Source organism: Rhinolophus sinicus, chromosome 15 (assembly GCF_057876585.1).
Source record: "Rhinolophus sinicus isolate RSI-liver-muscle chromosome 15, RSI-T2T, whole genome shotgun sequence".
NCBI classification, from domain to species: Eukaryota; Metazoa; Chordata; class Mammalia; order Chiroptera; family Rhinolophidae; genus Rhinolophus; species Rhinolophus sinicus.
The window spans coordinates 68,425,469-68,452,702 of NC_142515.1; positions in this window are offsets into that span (position 1 = coordinate 68,425,469).

Here is a 27,234-nt window from a genome sequence, read left to right on the forward strand (position 1 = left end):
CACTAACACCAATCCTTACCATAACGCTTAAATAACCCTAACCCTAACGCTATCGCTAACTCTAAACCCTAACTCTAACCTTAATCCGAACCTTAACTTAACACTAAACCTAACCCTAACCATAACACTAACCCTAAACCTAAGCCACACAATAACCCTAACCTGAACAGAACCCTAGCCCTGACCCTAACCCTAACCCTAACCCTAATATTAACACTAACCCAAACCCTAACTGTAAACTAACCCTAACATTAAGCTTAATATAACCCTAACTCCAAACCCTAAACGAAACCCTAACTCTAACCCTAACCTAAACCTCATCCAAACCCTAACCCTAACCCTAACACTAAAGTAACCCTAACCCTAACATTAACCCTAACCTTAACCCTAACCCTAACCCAAATCCTAAACCTAACCATAACCCTAAGCTGAACCCTAACCTAAACCTAACCCTAACCCTAAACCCAATCCTAATCCTAACCCTAACAAAAAACCTAACCCTAACACTATCCCTAACCCTAACCCTTCCCTTAACCTAACCATAAACCTATTCCTAAACCCTAACCCTAACCTAACCCTAACCCATACACTAACCTGAACCCTAACCCTCAACTAACTATAATATGAACCCTAACAATAACCCTAACCCTAAACCCTAACCCTAACACTACCCTAACCCTAACCCTAAATCGAACATAACCATAACCCTAACCCCAACCCTAAATTTAAATCTAACCCTAACACTAACCCTAAACTTAATCCTAACCCTAAACCTAAACCTTGACCTAACCCTACACCTAACCCTATCCTTACGTAACCCAAATCTAACCCTCACCCTAACCATAAACCAACACTAACATTAACCCTAACCTAAACCTAACACAAATACCTAAACCTAAACCTAACCCTAAATCTAACGCTAACACTAACCCTAACGAAACCCTAACCCGAACGCTAACCTAAACTTAACCTAACCCTAATCCGAACGCTAAACTAAAGCTATCCCTAACACTAACCCTAATCCTAACCCTAAACTTAAACCAAAGCCACACCCTGACCATAACCCTAAACCTAACCTTATCCCTAAACCTAACCTAACCCATACACTAAATTAACCCGAACGCAATCCTAATACTAACACTAACCCTAACCCTTACCTTAACCCTAACGCTAACCCTACGCTAAACATAACACTAACCCTAATCCTAAACCCTAAACCTAACCCTAACCCTAACCCTAACCCTAAACATAATCCTAAGCCAAAACCTAACTCTAATTTAACCGTAACCCTAAATCTAACCCTACCCATAAACCTAAACTAAACCTAAACCTAACAAAAACCCAATCCTTAACCCTAACCTTAACCTTAACCTAACACTAATACAAACCGTAAACCTAACCCTAATCCGAACCCTAATCTAACCCAAACCCTAACCGTAAACCTAACCCTAACCCTAACCTAACACTAACTGAAACCTTAACCCTAACCCTAACCCAAAAACTAACCCTAAACCCTAACCCTAACCCTATTCCGAACCCTAACCTAACTATAATCCTAACCAAACTCTAACCCTAATATTACCCCTAATCTTAACCGAACCTATCCCTAACACTAACCCTAACACTAACCCTAACTCTAACCAAAACCCTAACCCTAACCTAAACCCTAAACCTAACCCTATACTTAACCCTACACTAACCCTAAAACTAACACTAAACCCTAACCCTAACCCTAATCTGAACCCTAACCTAACCCTAACCCTAAATCTAAACCTAACCCTAACCCTAACCCAAACCCTAACCACAACCCTACCCCTACCCCTAACCCCACCCTAACACTAACCCTAACCCTAAACCTAACCGTAACACTAACCCTACACTAACCGTAACACTAATGTTAAACCCTAACCCTAACAATAATCCGAACCCTAATTAACCCTCAGCCTACCCCAAAACCTTACCGTAACCCTAACCAAAACCCTAACCACAACCCTAACATTAACCTAACCCTAAACGTACTCTAACACTGACCTTATCGCTAACCAGAAACACTAACACTAACCCTAACCCTAACCCTAACCCTACCTGTAATCCTAAATCTAATCCTAACCCTAACGCTACCTGTAACCCTAAAACTAATCCTAACCCTAACCCTAACCCTAATCCGAACCCTAACCTAACGCTAACCCTAGTCCTAAACTTAACACAAACCCTAACCCAAACCTAAACCTAACCATAACCATATCCCTACCCTAACACTAACCCTAAACCTAAACCTAAACAATAACCCTAATCCTACCCTAACTCGAACCCTAACCCTAAACACTAACCCTAACTCTAACCCTAACCTTACCCTAACCCAAACCCCAACCCTAACACTAACCCTAAACTGACTCTAACATTAATCCTAACGCTAAACCTAAACCCTAACCCTAACCCTAACGCAAACATAACCCTAACCCTAACACTAAACATGAACCTTAACCCTAACCCTAATCTGATACCTAACCTAACCCTAACCCTCAGCCTAACCACAACCCAAACCCTAAACCTAACCCTATCCCTAATTCTAACCGTAACACTAACATTACCCCTAATGCTAAACCCTAAACCTAACCCTAACCTTAAACCTAAACATACCACTAACGCTAACACTAATACTAACATTAACCGTAACACTAACCCGAACCCTAAGGTAACATAACCCTAACACTAACGATAACCCTAACCTTACCCTAACCCAAACACTAACCGTAATCTTTACCCTAAACTAACCATAAATATAACCCTAAACCCTAACCCTAAGCCTAACCCTAAAACTATCCCTCAACCCTAACGCTAACCACAATCCGAACCCTAACCTAACTCTAACACTAACCCTAACCCTAAGCTTACCCTAACCCTAACAATACCCTTAACCCTAAACACTAACCCTTACCATAACCCTAACACTAAGCCTAACACTAAACCCTAACCCTAAACCCTAACCCTAAACCTAATCTTAACCTAACCCTAAACCTAACGCTAACCCTAACCCAAACCGGAACCCTAATGCTAACACAAACCTAACCCTAGAGCTTACCCTAACCCTAAACAAAAACCTTAACCCTAATCGTACCCCAATCCTAACCCTTACGTAACCCTAAGCCTAACATTAACCCTAAACCTAAACGTAACCTTAAGCCACACCCAAACCCTAACCCAAACCCAAACCCTACCCTAACCCTAAACTTAACCCTAATCCTAACCTTACGTAAACATTATCCTAATCCAAACCCTAACCCTAACCCTAACCCAAACCCTTCCCTAACAATCACACTAACACTAAACAAACCCTAACCCTAACATTAACTCTAAACATAACCCTAACCCGAACCCGAACCCTAACCCGAACCCTAAACCTAACCCTAACCCTAACGCTTATCCTAATCCTAACATTACACTAACACCAATCCTTACCATAACGCTTAAATAACCCTAACCCTAACGCTATCGCTAACTCTAAACCCTAACTCTAACCTTAATCCGAACCTTAACTTAACACTAAACCTAACCCTAACCATAACACTAACACTAAACCTAAGCCACACAATAACCCTAACCTGAACATAACCCTAGCCCTGACCCTAACCCTAACCCTAACCCTAACCCTAATATTAACACTAACCCAAACCCTAACTGTAAACTAACCCTAACATTAAGCTTAATATAACCCTAACTCCAAACCCTAAACGAAACCCTAACTCTAACCCTAACCTAAACCTCATCCAAACCCTAACCCTAACCCTAACACTAAAGTAACCCTAACCCTAACATTAACCCTAACCTTAACCCTAACCCTAACCCAAATCCTAAACCTAACCATAACCCTAAGCTGAACCCTAACCTAAACCTAACCCTAACCCTAAACCCAATCCTAATCCTAACCCTAACAAAAAACCTAACCCTAACACTATCCCTAACCCTAACCCTTCCCTTAACCTAACCATAAACCTATTCCTAAACCCTAACCCTAACCTAACCCTAACCCATACACTAACCTGAACCCTAACCCTCAACTAACTATAATATTAACCCTAACAATAACCCTAACCCTAAACCCTAACCCTAACACTACCCTAACCCTAACCCTAAATCGAACATAACCATAACCCTAACCCCAACCCTAAATTTAAATCTAACCCTAACACTAACCCTAAACTTAATCCTAACCCTAAACCTAAACCTTGACCTAACCCTACACCTAACCCTATCCTTACGTACCCAAATCTAACCCTCACCCTAACCATAAACCAACACTAACATTAACCCTAACCTAAACCTAACACAAATACCTAAACCTAAACCTAACCCTAAATCTAACGCTAACACTAACCCTAACGAAACCCTAACCCGAACGCTAACCTAAACTTAACCTAACCCTAATCCGAACGCTAAACTAAAGCTATCCCTAACACTAACCCTAATCCTAACCCTAAACTTAAACCAAAGCCACACCCTGACCATAACCCTAAACCTAACCTTATCCCTAAACCTAACCTAACCCATACACTAAATTAACCCGAACGCAATCCTAATACTAACACTAACCCTAACCCTTACCTTAACCCTAACGCTAACCCTACGCTAAACATAACACTAACCCTAATCCTAAACCCTAAACCTAACCCTAACCCTAACCCTAACCCTAAACATAATCCTAAGCCAAAACCTAACTCTAATTTAACCGTAACCCTAAATCTAACCCTACCCATAAACCTAAACTAAACCTAAACCTAACAAAAACCCAATCCTTAACCCTAACCTTAACCCTAACCTAACACTAATACAAACCGTAACCCTAACCCTAATCCGAACCCTAATCTAACCCAAACCCTAACCGTAAACCTAACCCTAACCCTAACCTAACACTAACTGAAACCTTAACCCTAACCCTAACCCAAAAACTAACCCTAAACCCTAACCCTAACCCTAATCCGAACCCTAACCTAACTATAATCCTAACCAAACTCTAACCCTAATATTACCCCTAATCTTAACCGAACCTATCCCTAACACTAACCCTAACACTAACCCTAACTCTAACCCTAACCCTAACCCTAACCTAAACCCTAAACCTAACCCTATACTTAACCCTACACTAACCCTAAAACTAACACTAAACCCTAACCCTAACCCTAATCTGAACCCTAACCTAACCCTAACCCTAAATCTAAACCTAACCCTAACCCTAACCCAAACCCTAACCACAACCCTACCCCTACCCTAACCCCACCCTAACACTAACCCTAACCCTAAACCTAACCGTAACACTAACCCTACACTAACCGTAACACTAATGTTAAACCCTAACCCTAACAATAATCCGAACCCTAATTAACCCTCAGCCTACCCCAAAACCTTACCGTAACCCTAACCAAAACCCTAACCACAACCCTAACATTAACCTAACCCTAAACGTACTCTAACACTGACCTTATCGCTAACCAGAAACACTAACACTAACCCTAACCCTAACCCTAACCCTAACCCTACCTGTAATCCTAAATCTAATCCTAACCCTAACGCTACCTGTAACCCTAAAACTAATCCTAACCCTAACCCTAACCCTAATCCGAACCCTAACCTAACGCTAACCCTAGTCCTAAACTTAACACAAACCCTAACCCAAACCTAAACCTAACCATAACCATATCCCTACCCTAACACTAACCCTAAACCTAAACCTAAACAATAACCCTAATCCTACCCTAACTCGAACCCTAACCCTAAACACTAACCCTAACTCTAACCCTAACCTTACCCTAACCCAAACCCCAACCCTAACACTAACCCTAAACTGACTCTAACATTAATCCTAACGCTAAACCTAAACCCTAACCCTAACCCTAACGCAAACATAACCCTAACCCTAACACTAAACATGAACCTTAACCCTAACCCTAATCTGATACCTAACCTAACCCTAACCCTCAGCCTAACCACAACCCAAACCCTAAACCTAACCCTATCCCTAATTCTAACCGTAACACTAACATTATCCCTAATGCTAAACCCTAAACCTAACCCTAACCTTAAACCTAAACATACCACTAACGCTAACACTAATACTAACATTAACCGTAACACTAACCCGAACCCTAAGGTAACATAACCCTAACACTAACGATAACCCTAACCTTACCCTAACCCAAACACTAACCGTAATCTTTACCCTAAACTAACCATAAATATAACCCTAAACCCTAACCCTAAGCCTAACCCTAAAACTATCCCTCAACCCTAACGCTAACCACAATCCGAACCCTAACCTAACTCTAACACTAACCCTAACCCTAAGCTTACCCTAACCCTAACACTACCCTTAACCCTAAACACTAACCCTTACCATAACCCTAACACTAAGCCTAACACTAAACCCTAACCCTAAACCCTAACCCTAAACCTAATCTTAACCTAACCCTAAACCTAACGCTAACCCTAACACAAACCGGAACCCTAATGCTAACACAAACCTAACCCTAGAGCTTACCCTAACCCTAAACAAAAACCTTAACCCTAATCGTACCCCAATCCTAACCCTTACGTAACCCTAAGCCTAACATTAACCCTTAACGTAACCTTAAGCCACACCCAAACCCTAACCCAAACCCAAACCCTACCCTAACCCTAAACTTAACCCTAATCCTAACCTTACGTTAACATTATCCTAATCCAAACCCTAACCCTAACCCTAACCCAAACCCTTCCCTAACAATCACACTAACACTAAACAAACCCTAACCCTAACATTAACTCTAAACATAACCCTAACCCGAACCCGAACCCTAACCCGAACCCTAAACCTAACCCTAACCCTAACGCTAATCCTAATCCTAACATTACACTAACACCAATCCTTACCATAACGCTTAAATAACCCTAACCCTAACGCTATCGCTAACTCTAAACCCTAACTCTAACCTTAATCCGAACCTTAACTTAACACTAAACCTAACCCTAACCATAACACTAACACTAAACCTAAGCCACACAATAACCCTAACCTGAACATAACCCTAGCCCTGACCCTAACCCTAACCCTAACCCTAACCCTAATATTAACACTAACCCAAACCCTAACTGTAAACTAACCCTAACATTAAGCTTAATATAACCCTAACTCCAAACCCTAAACGAAACCCTAACTCTAACCCTAACCTAAACCTCATCCAAACCCTAACCCTAACCCTAACACTAAAGTAACCCTAACCCTAACATTAACCCTAACCTTAACCCTAACCCTAACCCAAATCCTAAACCTAACCATAACCCTAAGCTGAACCCTAACCTAAACCTAACCCTAACCCTAAACCCAATCCTAATCCTAACCCTAACAAAAAACCTAACCCTAACACTATCCCTAACCCTAACCCTTCCCTTAACCTAACCATAAACCTATTCCTAAACCCTAACCCTAACCTAACCCTAACCCATACACTAACCTGAACCCTAACCCTCAACTAACTATAATATTAACCCTAACAATAACCCTAACCCTAAACCCTAACCCTAACACTACCCTAACCCTAACCCTAAATCGAACATAACCATAACCCTAACCCCAACCCTAAATTTAAATCTAACCCTAACACTAACCCTAAACTTAATCCTAACCCTAAACCTAAACCTTGACCTAACCCTACACCTAACCCTATCCTTACGTACCCAAATCTAACCCTCACCCTAACCATAAACCAACACTAACATTAACCCTAACCTAAACCTAACACAAATACCTAAACCTAAACCTAACCCTAAATCTAACGCTAACACTAACCCTAACGAAACCCTAACCCGAACGCTAACCTAAACTTAACCTAACCCTAATCCGAACGCTAAACTAAAGCTATCCCTAACACTAACCCTAATCCTAACCCTAAACTTAAACCAAAGCCACACCCTGACCATAACCCTAAACCTAACCTTATCCCTAAACCTAACCTAACCCATACACTAAATTAACCCGAACGCAATCCTAATACTAACACTAACCCTAACCCTTACCTTAACCCTAACGCTAACCCTACGCTAAACATAACACTAACCCTAATCCTAAACCCTAAACCTAACCCTAACCCTAACCCTAACCCTAAACATAATCCTAAGCCAAAACCTAACTCTAATTTAACCGTAACCCTAAATCTAACCCTACCCATAAACCTAAACTAAACCTAAACCTAACAAAAACCCAATCCTTAACCCTAACCTTAACCCTAACCTAACACTAATACAAACCGTAACCCTAACCCTAATCCGAACCCTAATCTAACCCAAACCCTAACCGTAAACCTAACCCTAACCCTAACCTAACACTAACTGAAACCTTAACCCTAACCCTAACCCAAAAACTAACCCTAAACCCTAACCCTAACCCTAATCCGAACCCTAACCTAACTATAATCCTAACCAAACTCTAACCCTAATATTACCCCTAATCTTAACCGAACCTATCCCTAACACTAACCCTAACACTAACCCTAACTCTAACCCTAACCCTAACCCTAACCTAAACCCTAAACCTAACCCTATACTTAACCCTACACTAACCCTAAAACTAACACTAAACCCTAACCCTAACCCTAATCTGAACCCTAACCTAACCCTAACCCTAAATCTAAACCTAACCCTAACCCTAACCCAAACCCTAACCACAACCCTACCCCTACCCTAACCCCACCCTAACACTAACCCTAACCCTAAACCTAACCGTAACACTAACCCTACACTAACCGTAACACTAATGTTAAACCCTAACCCTAACAATAATCCGAACCCTAATTAACCCTCAGCCTACCCCAAAACCTTACCGTAACCCTAACCAAAACCCTAACCACAACCCTAACATTAACCTAACCCTAAACGTACTCTAACACTGACCTTATCGCTAACCAGAAACACTAACACTAACCCTAACCCTAACCCTAACCCTAACCCTACCTGTAATCCTAAATCTAATCCTAACCCTAACGCTACCTGTAACCCTAAAACTAATCCTAACCCTAACCCTAACCCTAATCCGAACCCTAACCTAACGCTAACCCTAGTCCTAAACTTAACACAAACCCTAACCCAAACCTAAACCTAACCATAACCATATCCCTACCCTAACACTAACCCTAAACCTAAACCTAAACAATAACCCTAATCGTACCCTAACTCGAACCCTAACCCTAAACACTAACCCTAACTCTAACCCTAACCTTACCCTAACCCAAACCCCAACCCTAACACTAACCCTAAACTGACTCTAACATTAATCCTAACGCTAAACCTAAACCCTAACCCTAACCCTAACGCAAACATAACCCTAACCCTAACACTAAACATGAACCTTAACCCTAACCCTAATCTGATACCTAACCTAACCCTAACCCTCAGCCTAACCACAACCCAAACCCTAAACCTAACCCTATCCCTAATTCTAACCGTAACACTAACATTATCCCTAATGCTAAACCCTAAACCTAACCCTAACCTTAAACCTAAACATACCACTAACGCTAACACTAATACTAACATTAACCGTAACACTAACCCGAACCCTAAGGTAACATAACCCTAACACTAACGATAACCCTAACCTTACCCTAACCCAAACACTAACCGTAATCTTTACCCTAAACTAACCATAAATATAACCCTAAACCCTAACCCTAAGCCTAACCCTAAAACTATCCCTCAACCCTAACGCTAACCACAATCCGAACCCTAACCTAACTCTAACACTAACCCTAACCCTAAGCTTACCCTAACCCTAACACTACCCTTAACCCTAAACACTAACCCTTACCATAACCCTAACACTAAGCCTAACACTAAACCCTAACCCTAAACCCTAACCCTAAACCTAATCTTAACCTAACCCTAAACCTAACGCTAACCCTAACACAAACCGGAACCCTAATGCTAACACAAACCTAACCCTAGAGCTTACCCTAACCCTAAACAAAAACCTTAACCCTAATCGTACCCCAATCCTAACCCTTACGTAACCCTAAGCCTAACATTAACCCTTAACGTAACCTTAAGCCACACCCAAACCCTAACCCAAACCCAAACCCTACCCTAACCCTAAACTTAACCCTAATCCTAACCTTACGTTAACATTATCCTAATCCAAACCCTAACCCTAACCCTAACCCAAACCCTTCCCTAACAATCACACTAACACTAAACAAACCCTAACCCTAACATTAACTCTAAACATAACCCTAACCCGAACCCGAACCCTAACCCGAACCCTAAACCTAACCCTAACCCTAACGCTAATCCTAATCCTAACATTACACTAACACCAATCCTTACCATAACGCTTAAATAACCCTAACCCTAACGCTATCGCTAACTCTAAACCCTAACTCTAACCTTAATCCGAACCTTAACTTAACACTAAACCTAACCCTAACCATAACACTAACCCTAAACCTAAGCCACACAATAACCCTAACCTGAACAGAACCCTAGCCCTGACCCTAACCCTAACCCTAACCCTAATATTAACACTAACCCAAACCCTAACTGTAAACTAACCCTAACATTAAGCTTAATATAACCCTAACTCCAAACCCTAAACGAAACCCTAACTCTAACCCTAACCTAAACCTCATCCAAACCCTAACCCTAACCCTAACACTAAAGTAACCCTAACCCTAACATTAACCCTAACCTTAACCCTAACCCTAACCCAAATCCTAAACCTAACCATAACCCTAAGCTGAACCCTAACCTAAACCTAACCCTAACCCTAAACCCAATCCTAATCCTAACCCTAACAAAAAACCTAACCCTAACACTATCCCTAACCCTAACCCTTCCCTTAACCTAACCATAAACCTATTCCTAAACCCTAACCCTAACCTAACCCTAACCCATACACTAACCTGAACCCTAACCCTCAACTAACTATAATATGAACCCTAACAATAACCCTAACCCTAAACCCTAACCCTAACACTACCCTAACCCTAACCCTAAATCGAACATAACCATAACCCTAACCCCAACCCTAAATTTAAATCTAACCCTAACACTAACCCTAAACTTAATCCTAACCCTAAACCTAAACCTTGACCTAACCCTACACCTAACCCTATCCTTACGTAACCCAAATCTAACCCTCACCCTAACCATAAACCAACACTAACATTAACCCTAACCTAAACCTAACACAAATACCTAAACCTAAACCTAACCCTAAATCTAACGCTAACACTAACCCTAACGAAACCCTAACCCGAACGCTAACCTAAACTTAACCTAACCCTAATCCGAACGCTAAACTAAAGCTATCCCTAACACTAACCCTAATCCTAACCCTAAACTTAAACCAAAGCCACACCCTGACCATAACCCTAAACCTAACCTTATCCCTAAACCTAACCTAACCCATACACTAAATTAACCCGAACGCAATCCTAATACTAACACTAACCCTAACCCTTACCTTAACCCTAACGCTAACCCTACGCTAAACATAACACTAACCCTAATCCTAAACCCTAAACCTAACCCTAACCCTAACCCTAAACATAATCCTAAGCCAAAACCTAACTCTAATTTAACCGTAACCCTAAATCTAACCCTACCCATAAACCTAAACTAAACCTAAACCTAACAAAAACCAATCCTTAACCCTAACCTTAACCCTAACCTAACACTAATACAAACCGTAACCCTAACCCTAATCCGAACCCTAATCTAACCCAAACCCTAACCGTAAACCTAACCCTAACCCTAACCTAACACTAACTGAAACCTTAACCCTAACCCTAACCCAAAAACTAACCCTAAACCCTAACCCTAACCCTATTCCGAACCCTAACCTAACTATAATCCTAACCAAACTCTAACCCTAATATTACCCCTAATCTTAACCGAACCTATCCCTAACACTAACCCTAACACTAACCCTAACTCTAACCCTAACCCTAACCCTAACCTAAACCCTAAACCTAACCCTATACTTAACCCTACACTAACCCTAAAACTAACACTAAACCCTAACCCTAACCCTAATCTGAACCCTAACCTAACCCTAACCCTAAATCTAAACCTAACCCTAACCCTAACCCAAACCCTAACCACAACCCTACCCCTACCCCTAACCCCACCCTGACACTAACCCTAACCCTAAACCTAACCGTAACACTAACCCTACACTAACCGTAACACTAATGTTAAACCCTAACCCTAACAATAATCCGAACCCTAATTAACCCTCAGCCTACCCCAAAACCTTACCGTAACCCTAACCAAAACCCTAACCACAACCCTAACATTAACCTAACCCTAAACGTACTCTAACACTGACCTTATCGCTAACCAGAAACACTAACACTAACCCTAACCCTAACCCTAACCCTAACCCTACCTGTAATCCTAAATCTAATCCTAATCCTAACCCTAACGCTACCTGTAACCCTAAAACTAATCCTAACCCTAACCCTAACCCTAATCCGAACCCTAACCTAACGCTAACCCTAGTCCTAAACTTAACACAAACCCTAACCCAAACCTAAACCTAACCATAACCATATCCCTACCCTAACACTAACCCTAAACCTAAACCTAAACAATAACCCTAATCCTACCCTAACTCGAACCCTAACCCTAAACACTAACCCTAACTCTAACCCTAACCTTACCCTAACCCAAACCCCAACCCTAACACTAACCCTAAACTGACTCTAACATTAATCCTAACGCTAAACCTAAACCCTAACCCTAACCCTAACGCAAACATAACCCTAACCCTAACATTAAACATGAACCTTAACCCTAACCCTAATCTGATACCTAACCTAACCCTAACCCTCAGCCTAACCACAACCCAAACCCTAAACCTAACCCTATCCCTAATTCTAACCGTAACACTAACATTACCCCTAATGCTAAACCCTAAACCTAACCCTAACCTTAAACCTAAACATACCACTAACGCTAACACTAATACTAACATTAACCGTAACACTAACCCGAACCCTAAGGTAACATAACCCTAACACTAACGATAACCCTAACCTTACCCTAACCCAAACACTAACCGTAATCTTTACCCTAAACTAACCATAAATATAACCCTAAACCCTAACCCTAAGCCTAACCCTAAAACTATCCCTCAACCCTAACGCTAACCACAATCCGAACCCTAACCTAACTCTAACACTAACCCTAACCCTAAGCTTACCCTAACCCTAACACTACCCTTAACCCTAAACACTAACCCTTACCATAACCCTAACACTAAGCCTAACACTAAACCCTAACCCTAAACCCTAACCCTAAACCTAATCTTAACCTAACCCTAAACCTAACGCTAACCCTAACACAAACCGGAACCCTAATGCTAACACAAACCTAACCCTAGAGCTTACCCTAACCCTAAACAAAAACCTTAACCCTAATCGTACCCCAATCCTAACCCTTACGTAACCCTAAGCCTAACATTAACCCTAAACCTAAACGTAACCTTAAGCCACACCCAAACCCTAACCCAAACCCAAACCCTACCCTAACCCTAAACTTAACCCTAATCCTAACCTTACGTTAACATTATCCTAATCCAAACCCTAACCCTAACCCTAACCCAAACCCTTCCCTAACAATCACACTAACACTAAACAAACCCTAACCCTAACATTAACTCTAAACATAACCCTAACCCGAACCCGAACCCTAACCCGAACCCTAAACCTAACCCTAACCCTAACGCTAATCCTAATCCTAACATTACACTAACACCAATCCTTACCATAACGCTTAAATAACCCTAACCCTAACGCTATCGCTAACTCTAAACCCTAACTCTAACCTTAATCCGAACCTTAACTTAACACTAAACCTAACCCTAACCATAACACTAACCCTAAACCTAAGCCACACAATAACCCTAACCCGAACATAACCCTAGCCCTGACCCTAACCCTAACCCTAACCCTAATATTAACACTAACCCAAACCCTAACTGTAAACTAACCCTAACATTAAGCTTAATATAACCCTAACTCCAAACCCTAAACGAAACCCTAACTCTAACCCTAACCTAAACCTCATCCAAACCCTAACCCTAACCCTAACACTAAAGTAACCCTAACCCTAACATTAACCCTAACCTTAACCCTAACCCTAAACCAAATCCTAAACCTAACCATAACCCTAAGCTGAACCCTAACCTAAACCTAACCCTAACCCTAAACCCAATCCTAATCCTAACCCTAACAAAAAACCTAACCCTAACACTATCCCTAACCCTAACCCTTCCCTTAACCTAACCATAAACCTATTCCTAAACCCTAACCCTAACCTAACCCTAACCCATACACTAACCTGAACCCTAACCCTCAACTAACTATAATATTAACCCTAACAATAACCCTAACCCTAAACCCTAACCCTAACACTACCCTAACCCTAACCCTAAATCGAACATAACCATAACCCTAACCCCAACCCTAAATTTAAATCTAACCCTAACACTAACCCTAAACTTAATCCTAACCCTAAACCTAAACCTTGACCTAACCCTACACCTAACCCTATCCTTACATAACCCAAATCTAACCCTCACCCTAACCATAAACCAACACTAACATTAACCCTAACCTAAACCTAACACAAATACCTAAACCTAAACCTAACCCTAAATCTAACGCTAACACTAACCCTAACGAAACCCTAACCCGAACGCTAACCTAAACTTAACCTAACCCTAATCCGAACGCTAAACTAAAGCTATCCCTAACACTAACCCTAATCCTAACCCTAAACTTAAACCAAAGCCACACCCTGACCATAACCCTAAACCTAACCTTATCCCTAAACCTAACCTAACCCATACACTAAATTAACCCGAACGCAATCCTAATACTAACACTAACCCTAACCCTTACCTTAACCCTAACGCTAACCCTACGCTAAACATAACACTAACCCTAATCCTAAACCCTAAACCTAACCCTAACCCTAACCCTAAACATAATCCTAAGCCAAAACCTAACTCTAATTTAACCGTAACCCAAAATCTAACCCTACCCATAAACCTAAACTAAACCTAAACCTAACAAAAACCCAATCCTTAACCCTAACCTTAACCCTAACCTAACACTAATACAAACCGTAAACCTAACCCTAACCCAAACCCTAACCACAACCCTACCCCTACCCCTAACCCCACCCTAACACTAACCCTAACCCTAAACCTAACCGTAACACTAACCCTACACTAACCGTAACACTAATGTTAAACCCTAACCCTAACAATAATCCGAACCCTAATTAACCCTCAGCCTACCCCAAAACCTTACCGTAACCCTAACCAAAACCCTAACCACAACCCTAACATTAACCTAACCCTAAACGTACTCTAACACTGACCTTATCGCTAACCAGAAACACTAACACTAACCCTAACCCTAACCCTAACCCTAACCCTACCTGTAATCCTAAATCTAATCCTAATCCTAACCCTAACGCTACCTGTAACCCTAAAACTAATCCTAACCCTAACCCTAACCCTAATCCGAACCCTAACCTAACGCTAACCCTAGTCCTAAACTTAACACAAACCCTAACCCAAACCTAAACCTAACCATAACCATATCCCTACCCTAACACTAAACCTAAACCTAAACCTAAAGAATAACCCTAATCCTACCCTAACTCGAACCCTAACCCTAAACACTAACCCTAACTCTAACCGTAACCTTACCCTAACCCAAACCCCAACCCTAACACTAACCCTAAACTGACTCTAACATTAATCCTAACGCTAAACCTAAACCCTAACCCTAACCCTAACGCAAACATAACCCTAACCCTAACACTAAACATGAACCTTAACCCTAACCCTAATCTGATACCTAACCTAACCCTAACCCTCAGCCTAACCACAACCCAAACCCTAAACCTAACCCTATCCCTAATTCTGACCGTAACACTAACATTACCCCTAATGCTAAACCCTAAACCTAACCCTAACCTTAAACCTAAACATACCACTAACGCTAACACTAATACTAACATTAACCGTAACACTAACCCGAACCCTAAGGTAACATAACCCTAACACTAACGATAACCCTAACCTTACCCTAACCCAAACACTAACCGTAATCTTTACCCTAAACTAACCATAAATATAACCCTAAACCCTAACCCTAAGCCTAACCCTAAAACTATCCCTCAACCCTAACGCTAACCACAATCCGAACCCTAACCTAACTCTAACACTAACCCTAACCCTAAGCTTACCCTAACCCTAACACTACCCTTAACCCTAAACACTAACTCTTACCATAACCCTAACACTAAGCCTAACACTAAACCCTAACCCTAAACCCTAACCCTAAACCTAATCTTAACCTAACCCTAAACCTAACGCTAACCCTAACACAAACCGGAACCCTAATGCTAACACAAACCTAACCCTAGAGCTTACCCTAACCCTAAACAAAAACCTTAACCCTAATCGTACCCCAATCCTAACCCTTATGTAACCCTAAGCCTAACATTAACCCTAAACCTAAACGTAACCTTAAGCCACACCCAAACCCTAACCCAAACCCAAACCCTACCCTAACCCTAAACTTAACCCTAATCCTAACCTTACGTTAACATTATCCTAATCCAAACCCTAACCCTAACCCTAACCCAAACCCTTCCCTAACAATCACACTAACACTAAACAAACCCTAACCCTAACATTAACTCTAAACATAACCCTAACCCGAACCCGAACCCTAACCCGAACCCTAAACCTAACCCTAACCCTAACGCTTATCCTAATCCTAACATTACACTAACACCAATCCTTACCATAACGCTTAAATAACCCTAACCCTAACGCTATTGCTAACTCTAAACCCTAACTCTAACCTTAATCCGAACCTTAACTTAACACTAAACCTAACCCTAACCATAACACTAACCCTAAACCAAAGCCACACAATAACCCTAACCTGAACATAACCCTAGCCCTGACCCTAACCCTAACCCTAACCCTAATATTAACACTAACCCAAACCCTAACTGTAAACTAACCCTAACATTAAGCTTAATATAACCCTAACTCCAAACCCTAAACGAAACCCTAACTCTAACCCTAACCTAAACCTCATCCAAACCCTAACCCTAACCCTAACACTAAAGTAACCCTAACCCTAACATTAACCCTAACCTTAACCCTAACCCTAACCCAAATCCTAAACCTAACCATAACCCTAAGCTGAACCCTAACCTAAACCTAACCCTAACCCTAAACCCAATCCTAATCCTAACCCTAACAAAAAACCTAACCCTAACACTATCCCTAACCCTAACCCTTCCCTTAACCTAACCATAAACCTATTCCTAAACCCTAACCCTAACCTAACCCTAACCCATACACTAACCTGAACCCTAACCCTCAACTAACTATAATATGAACCCTAACAATAACCCTAACCCTAAACCCTAACCCTAACACTACCCTAACCCTAACCCTAAATCGAACATAACCATAACCCTAACCCCAACCCTAAATTTAAATCTAACCCTAACACTAACCCTAAACTTAATCCTAACCCTAAACCTAAACCTTGACCTAACCCTACACCTAACCCTATCCTTACGTAACCCAAATCTAACCCTCACCCTAACCATAAACCAACACTAACATTAACCCTAACCTAAACCTAACACAAATACCTAAACCTAAACCTAACCCTAAATCTAACGCTAACACTAACCCTAACGAAACCCTAACCCGAACGCTAACCTAAACTTAACCTAACCCTAATCCGAACGCTAAACTAAAGCTATCCCTAACACTAACCCTAATCCTAACCCTAAACTTAAACCAAAGCCACACCCTGACCATAACCCTAAACCTAACCTTATCCCTAAACCTAACCTAACCCATACACTAAATTAACCCGAACGCAATCCTAATACTAACACTAACCCTAACCCTTACCTTAACCCTAACGCTAACCCTACGCTAAACATAACACTAACCCTAATCCTAAACCCTAAACCTAACCCTAACCCTAACCCTAAACATAATCCTAAGCCAAAACCTAACTCTAATTTAACCGTAACCCTAAATCTAACCCTACCCATAAACCTAAACTAAACCTAAACCTAACAAAAAACCAATCCTTAACCCTAACCTTAACCCTAACCTAACACTAATACAAACCGTAACCCTAACCCTAATCCGAACCCTAATCTAACCCAAACCCTAACCGTAAACCTAACCCTAACCCTAACCTAACACTAACTGAAACCTTAACCCTAACCCTAACCCAAAAACTAACCCTAAACCCTAACCCTAACCCTAATCCGAACCCTAACCTAACTATAATCCTAACCAAACTCTAACCCTAATATTACCCCTAATCTTAACCGAACCTATCCCTAACACTAACCCTAACACTAACCCTAACTCTAACCCTAACCCTAACCCTAACCTAAACCCTAAACCTAACCCTATACTTAACCCTACACTAACCCTAAAACTAACACTAAACCCTAACCCTAACCCTAATCTGAACCCTAACCTAACCCTAACCCTAAATCTAAACCTAACCCTAACCCTAACCCAAACCCTAACCACAACCCTACCCCTACCCCTAACCCCACCCTAACACTAACCCTAACCCTAAACCTAACCGTAACACTAACCCTACACTAACCGTAACACTAATGTTAAACCCTAACCCTAACAATAATCCGAACCCTAGTTAACCCTCAGCCTACCCCAAAACCTTACCGTAACCCTAACCAAAACCCTAACCACAACCCTAACATTAACCTAACCCTAAACGTACTCTAACACTGACCTTATCGCTAACCAGAAACACTAACACTAACCCTAACCCTAACCCTAACCCTAACCCTACCTGTAATCCTAAATCTAATCCTAATCCTAACCCTAACGCTACCTGTAACCCTAAAACTAATCCTAACCCTAACCCTAACCCTAATCCGAACCCTAACCTAACGCTAACCCTAGTCCTAAACTTAACACAAACCCTAACCCAAACCTAAACCTAACCATAACCATATCCCTACCCTAACACTAACCCTAAACCTAAACCTAAACAATAACCCTAATCCTACCCTAACTCGAACCCTAACCCTAAACACTAACCCTAACTCTAACCCTAACCTTACCCTAACCCAAACCCCAACCCTAACACTAACCCTAAACTGACTCTAACATTAATCCTAACGCTAAACCTAAACCCTAACCCTAACCCTAACGCAAACATAACCCTAACCCTAACACTAAACATGAACCTTAACCCTAACCCTAATCTGATACCTAACCTAACCCTAACCCTCAGCCTAACCACAACCCAAACCCTAAACCTAACCCTATCCCTAATTCTAACCGTAACACTAACATTACCCCTAATGCTAAACCCTAAACCTAACCCTAACCTTAAACCTAAACATACCACTAACGCTAACACTAACACTAACATTAACCGTAACACTAACCCGAACCCTAAGGTAACATAACCCTAACACTAACGATAACCCTAACCTTACCCTAACCCAAACACTAACCGTAATCTTTACCCTTAACTAACCATAAATATAACCCTAAACCCTAACCCTAAGCCTAACCCTAAAACTATCCCTCAACCCTAACGCTAACCACAATCCGAACCCTAACCTAACTCTAACACTAACCCTAACCCTAAGCTTACCCTAACCCTAACACTACCCTTAACCCTAAACACTAACCCTTACCATAACCCTAACACTAAGCCTAACACTAAACCCTAACCCTAAACCCTAACCCTAAACCTAAACTTAACCTAACCCTAAACCTAACGCTAACCCTAACACAAACCGGAACCCTAATGCTAACACAAACCTAACCCTAGAGCTAACCCTAAACCTAAACAAAAACCTTAACCCTAATCGTACCCCAATCCTAACCATTACGTAACCCTAAGCCTAACATTAACCCTAAACCTATACGTAACCTTAAGCCACACCCAAACCCTAACCCAAACCCAAACCCTACCCTAACCGTAAACTTAACCCTAATCCTAACCTTACGTTAACATTATCCTAATCCAAACCCTAACCCTAACCCTAACCCAAACCCTTCCCTAACAATCACACTAACACTAAACAAACCCTAACCCTAACATTAACTCTAAACATAACCCTAACCCGAACCCGAACCCTAACCCGAACCCTAAACCTAACCCTAACCCTAACGCTAATCCTAATCCTAACATTACACTAACACCAATCCTTACCATAACGCTTAAATAACCCTAACCCTAACGCTATCGCTAACTCTAAACCCTAACTCTAACCTTAATCCGAACCTTAACACTAAACCTAACCCTAACCATAACACTAACCCTAAACCTAAGCCACACAATAACCCTAACCTGAACAGAACCCTAGCCCTGACCCTAACCCTAACCCTAACCCTAATATTAACACTAACCCAAACCCTAACTGTAAACTAACCCTAACATTAAGCTTAATATAACCCTAACTCCAAACCCTAAACGAAACCCTAACTCTAACCCTAACCTAAACCTCATCCAAACCCTAACCCTAACCCTAACACTAAAGTAACCCTAACCCTAACATTAACCCTAACCTTAACCCTAACCCTAACCCAAATCCTAAACCTAACCATAACCCTAAGCTGAACCCTAACCTAAACCTAACCCTAACCCTAAACCCAATCCTAATCCTACCCCTAACAAAAAACCTAACCCTAACACTATCCCTAACCCTAACCCTTCCCTTAACCTAACCATAAACCTCTTCCTAAACCCTAACCCTAACCTAACCCTAACCCATACACTAACCTGAACCCTAACCCTCAACTAACTATAATATTAACCCTAACAATAACCCTAACCCTAAACCCTAACCCTAACACTACCCTAACCCTAACCCTAAATCGAACATAACCATAACCCTAACCCCAACCCTAAATTTAAATCTAACCCTAACACTAACCCTAAACTTAATCCTAACCCTAAACCTAAACCTTGACCTAACCCTACACCTAACCCTATCCTTACGTAACCCAAATCTAACCCTCACCCTAACCATAAACCAACACTAACATTAACCCTAACCTAAACCTAACACAAATACCTAAACCTAAACCTAACCCTAAATCTAACGCTAACACTAACCCTAACGAAACCCTAACCCGAACGCTAACCTAAACTTAACCTAACCCTAATCCGAACGCTAAACTAAAGCTATCCCTAACACTAACCCTAATCCTAACCCTAAACTTAAACCAAAGCCACACCCTGACCATAACCCTAAACCTAACCTTATCCCTAAACCTAACCTAACCCATACACTAAATTAACCCGAACGCAATCCTAATACTAACACTAACCCTAACCCTTACCTTAACCCTAACGCTAACCCTACGCTAAACATAACACTAACCCTAATCCTAAACCCTAAACCTAACCCTAACCCTAACCCTAAACATAATCCTAAGCCAAAACCTAACTCTAATTTAACCGTAACCCTAAATCTAACCCTACCCATAAACCTAAACTAAACCTAAACCTAACAAAAACCCAATCCTTAACCCTAACCTTAACCCTAACCTAACACTAATACAAACCGTAACCCTAACCCTAATCCGAACCCTAATCTAACCCAAACCCTAACCGTAAACCTAACCCTAACCCTAACCTAACACTAACTGAAACCTTAACCCTAACCCTAACCCAAAAACTAACCCTAAACCCTAACCCTAACCCTAATCCGAACCCTAACCTAACTATAATCCTAACCAAACTCTAACCCTAATATTACCCCTAATCTTAACCGAACCTATCCCTAACACTAACCCTAACACTAACCCTAACTCTAACCCTAACCCTAACCCTAACCTAAACCCTAAACCTAACCCTATACTTAACCCTACACTAACCCTAAAACTAACACTAAACCCTAACCCTAACCCTAATCTGAACCCTAACCTAACCCTAACCCTAAATCTATACCTAACCCTAACCCTAACCCAAACCCTAACCACAACCCTACCCCTAACCCTAACCCCACCCTAACACTAACCCTAACCCTAAACCTAACCGTAACACTAACCCTACACTAACCGTAACACTAATGTTAAACCCTAACCCTAACAATAATCCGAACCATAATTAACCCTCAGCCTACCCCAAAACCTTACCGTAACCCTAACCAAAACCCTAACCACAACCCTAACATTAACCTAACCCTAAACGTACTCTAACACTGACCTTATCGCTAACCAGAAACACTAACACTAACCCTAACCCTAACCCTAACCCTAACCCTACCTGTAATCCTAAATCTAATCCTAATCCTAACCCTAACGCTACCTGTAACCCTAAAACTAATCCTAACCCTAACCCTAACCCTAATCCGAACACTAACCTAACGCTAACCCTAGTCCTAAACTTAACACAAACCCTAACCCAAACCTAAACCTAACCATAACCATATCCCTACCCTAACACTAACCCTAAACCTAAACCTAAACAATAACCCTAATCCTACCCTAACTCGAACCCTAACCCTAAACACTAACCCTAACTCTAACCCTAGCCTTACCCTAACCCAAACCCCAACCCTAACACTAACCCTAAACTGACTCTAACATTAATCCTAACGCTAAACCTAAACCCTAACCCTAACCCTAACGCAAACATAACCCTAACCCTAACACTAAACATGAACCTTAACCCTAACCCTAATCTGATACCTAACCTAACCCTAACCCTCAGCCTAACCACAACCCAAACCCTAAACCTAACCCTATCCCTAATTCTAACCGTAACACTAACATTACCCCTAATGCTAAACCCTAAACCTAACCCTAACCTTAAACCTAAACATACCACTAACGCTAACACTAATACTAACATTAACCGTAACACTAACCCGAACCCTAAGGTAACATAACCCTAACACTAACGATAACCCTAACCTTACCCTAACCCAAACACTAACCGTAATCTTTACCCTAAACTAACCATAAATATAACCCTAAACCCTAACCCTAAGCCTAACCCTAAAACTATCCCTCAACCCTAACGCTAACCACAATCCGAACCCTAACCTAACTCTAACACTAACCCTAACCCTAAGCTTACCCTAACCCTAACAATACCCTTAACCCTAAACACTAACCCTTACCATAACCCTAACACTAAGCCTAACACTAAACCCTAACCCTAAACCCTAACCCTAAACCTAATCTTAACCTAACCCTAAACCTAACGCTAACCCTAACCCAAACCGGAACCCTAATGCTAACACAAACCTAACCCTAGAGCTTACCCTAACCCTAAACAAAAACCTTAACCCTAATCGTACCCCAATCCTAACCCTTACGTAACCCTAAGCCTAACATTAACCCTAAACCTAAACGTAACCTTAAGCCACACCCAAACCCTAACCCAAACCCAAACCCTACCCTAACCCTAAACTTAACCCTAATCCTAACCTTACGTTAACATTATCCTAATCCAAACCCTAACCCTAACCCTAACCCAAACCCTTCCCTAACAATCACACTAACACTAAACAAACCCTAACCCTAACATTAACTCTAAACATAACCCTAACCCGAACCCGAACCCTAACCCGAACCCTAAACCTAACCCTAACCCTAACGCTAATCCTAATCCTAACATTACACTAACACCAATCCTTACCATAACGCTTAAATAACCCTAACCCTAACGCTATCGCTAACTCTAAACCCTAACTCTAACCTTAATCCGAACCTTAACACTAAACCTAAAACTAACCATAACACTAACCCTAAACCTAAGCCACACAATAACCCTAACCTGAACAGAACCCTAGCCCTGACCCTAACCCTAACCCTAACCCTAATATTAACACTAACCCAAACCCTAACTGTAAACTAACCCTAACATTAAGCTTAATATAACCCTAACTCCAAACCCTAAACGAAACCCTAACTCTAACCCTAACCTAAACCTCATCCAAACCCTAACCCTAACCCTAACACTAAAGTAACCCTAACCCTAACATTAACCCTAACCTTAACCCTAACCCTAACTCAAATCCTAAACCTAACCGTAACCCTAAGCTGAACCCTAACCTAAACCTAACCCTAACCCTAAACCCAATCCTAATCCTAACCCTAACAAAAAACCTAACCCTAACACTATCCCTAACCCTAACCCTTCCCTTAACCTAACCATAAACCTATTCCTAAACCCTAACCCTAACCTAACCCTAACCCATACACTAACCTGAACCCTAACCCTCAACTAACTATAATATGAACCCTAACAATAACCCTAACCCTAAACCCTAACCCTAACACTACCCTAACCCTAACCCTAAATCGAACATAACCATAACCCTAACCCCAACCCTAAATTTAAATCTAACCCTAACACTAACCCTAAACTTAATCCTAACCCTAAACCTAAACCTTGACCTAACCCTACACCTAACCCTATCCTTACGTAACCCAAATCTAACCCTCACCCTAACCATAAACCAACACTAACATTAACCCTAACCTAAACCTAACACAAATACCTAAACCTAAACCTAACCCTAAATCTAACGCTAACACTAACCCTAACGAAACCCTAACCCGAACGCTAACCTAAACTTAACCTAACCCTAATCCGAACGCTAAACTAAAGCTATCCCTAACACTAACCCTAATCCTAACCCTAAACTTAAACCAAAGCCACACCCTGACCATAACCCTAAACCTAACCTTATCCCTAAACCTAACCTAACCCATACACTAAATTAACCCGAACGCAATCCTAATACTAACACTAACCCTAACCCTTACCTTAACCCTAACGCTAACCCTACGCTAAACATAACACTAACCCTAATCCTAAACCCTAAACCTAACCCTAACCCTAACCCTAAACATAATCCTAAGCCAAAACCTAACTCTAATTTAACCGTAACCCTAAATCTAACCCTACCCATAAACCTAAACTAAACCTAAACCTAACAAAAAACCAATCCTTAACCCTAACCTTAACCCTAACCTAACACTAATACAAACCGTAACCCTAACCCTAATCCGAACCCTAATCTAACCCAAACCCTAACCGTAAACCTAACCCTAACCCTAACCTAACACTAACTGAAACCTTAACCCTAACCCTAACCCAAAAACTAACCCTAAACCCTAACCCTAACCCTAATCCGAACCCTAACCTAACTATAATCCTAACCAAACTCTAACCCTAATATTACCCCTAATCTTAACCGAACCTATCCCTAACACTAACCCTAACACTAACCCTAACTCTAACCCTAACCCTAACCCTAACCTAAACCCTAAACCTAACCCTATACTTAACCCTACACTAACCCTAAAACTAACACTAAACCCTAACCCTAACCCTAATCTGAACCCTAACCTAACCCTAACCCTAAATCTAAACCTAACCCTAACCCTAACCCAAACCCTAACCACAACCCTACCCCTACCCCTAACCCCACCCTAACACTAACCCTAACCCTAAACCTAACCGTAACACTAACCCTACACTAACCGTAACACTAATGTTAAACCCTAACCCTAACAATAATCCGAACCCTAGTTAACCCTCAGCCTACCCCAAAACCTTACCGTAACCCTAACCAAAACCCTAACCACAACCCTAACATTAACCTAACCCTAAACGTACTCTAACACTGACCTTATCGCTAACCAGAAACACTAACACTAACCCTAACCCTAACCCTAACCCTAACCCTACCTGTAATCCTAAATCTAATCCTAATCCTAACCCTAACGCTACCTGTAACCCTAAAACTAATCCTAACCCTAACCCTAACCCTAATCCGAACCCTAACCTAACGCTAACCCTAGTCCTAAACTTAACACAAACCCTAACCCAAACCTAAACCTAACCATAACCATATCCCTACCCTAACACTAACCCTAAACCTAAACCTAAACAATAACCCTAATCCTACCCTAACTCGAACCCTAACCCTAAACACTAACCCTAACTCTAACCCTAACCTTACCCTAACCCAAACCCCAACCCTAACACTAACCCTAAACTGACTCTAACATTAATCCTAACGCTAAACCTAAACCCTAACCCTAACCCTAACGCAAACATAACCCTAACCCTAACACTAAACATGAACCTTAACCCTAACCCTAATCTGATACCTAACCTAACCCTAACCCTCAGCCTAACCACAACCCAAACCCTAAACCTAACCCTATCCCTAATTCTAACCGTAACACTAACATTACCCCTAATGCTAAACCCTAAACCTAACCCTAACCTTAAACCTAAACATACCACTAACGCTAACACTAACACTAACATTAACCGTAACACTAACCCGAACCCTAAGGTAACATAACCCTAACACTAACGATAACCCTAACCTTACCCTAACCCAAACACTAACCGTAATCTTTACCCTTAACTAACCATAAATATAACCCTAAACCCTAACCCTAAGCCTAACCCTAAAACTATCCCTCAACCCTAACGCTAACCACAATCCGAACCCTAACCTAACTCTAACACTAACCCTAACCCTAAGCTTACCCTAACCCTAACACTACCCTTAACCCTAAACACTAACCCTTACCATAACCCTAACACTAAGCCTAACACTAAACCCTAACCCTAAACCCTAACCCTAAACCTAAACTTAACCTAACCCTAAACCTAACGCTAACCCTAACACAAACCGGAACCCTAATGCTAACACAAACCTAACCCTAGAGCTAACCCTAAACCTAAACAAAAACCTTAACCCTAATCGTACCCCAATCCTAACCATTACGTAACCCTAAGCCTAACATTAACCCTAAACCTATACGTAACCTTAAGCCACACCCAAACCCTAACCCAAACCCAAACCCTACCCTAACCGTAAACTTAACCCTAATCCTAACCTTACGTTAACATTATCCTAATCCAAACCCTAACCCTAACCCTAACCCAAACCCTTCCCTAACAATCACACTAACACTAAACAAACCCTAACCCTAACATTAACTCTAAACATAACCCTAACCCGAACCCGAACCCTAACCCGAACCCTAAACCTAACCCTAACCCTAACGCTAATCCTAATCCTAACATTACACTAACACCAATCCTTACCATAACGCTTAAATAACCCTAACCCTAACGCTATCGCTAACTCTAAACCCTA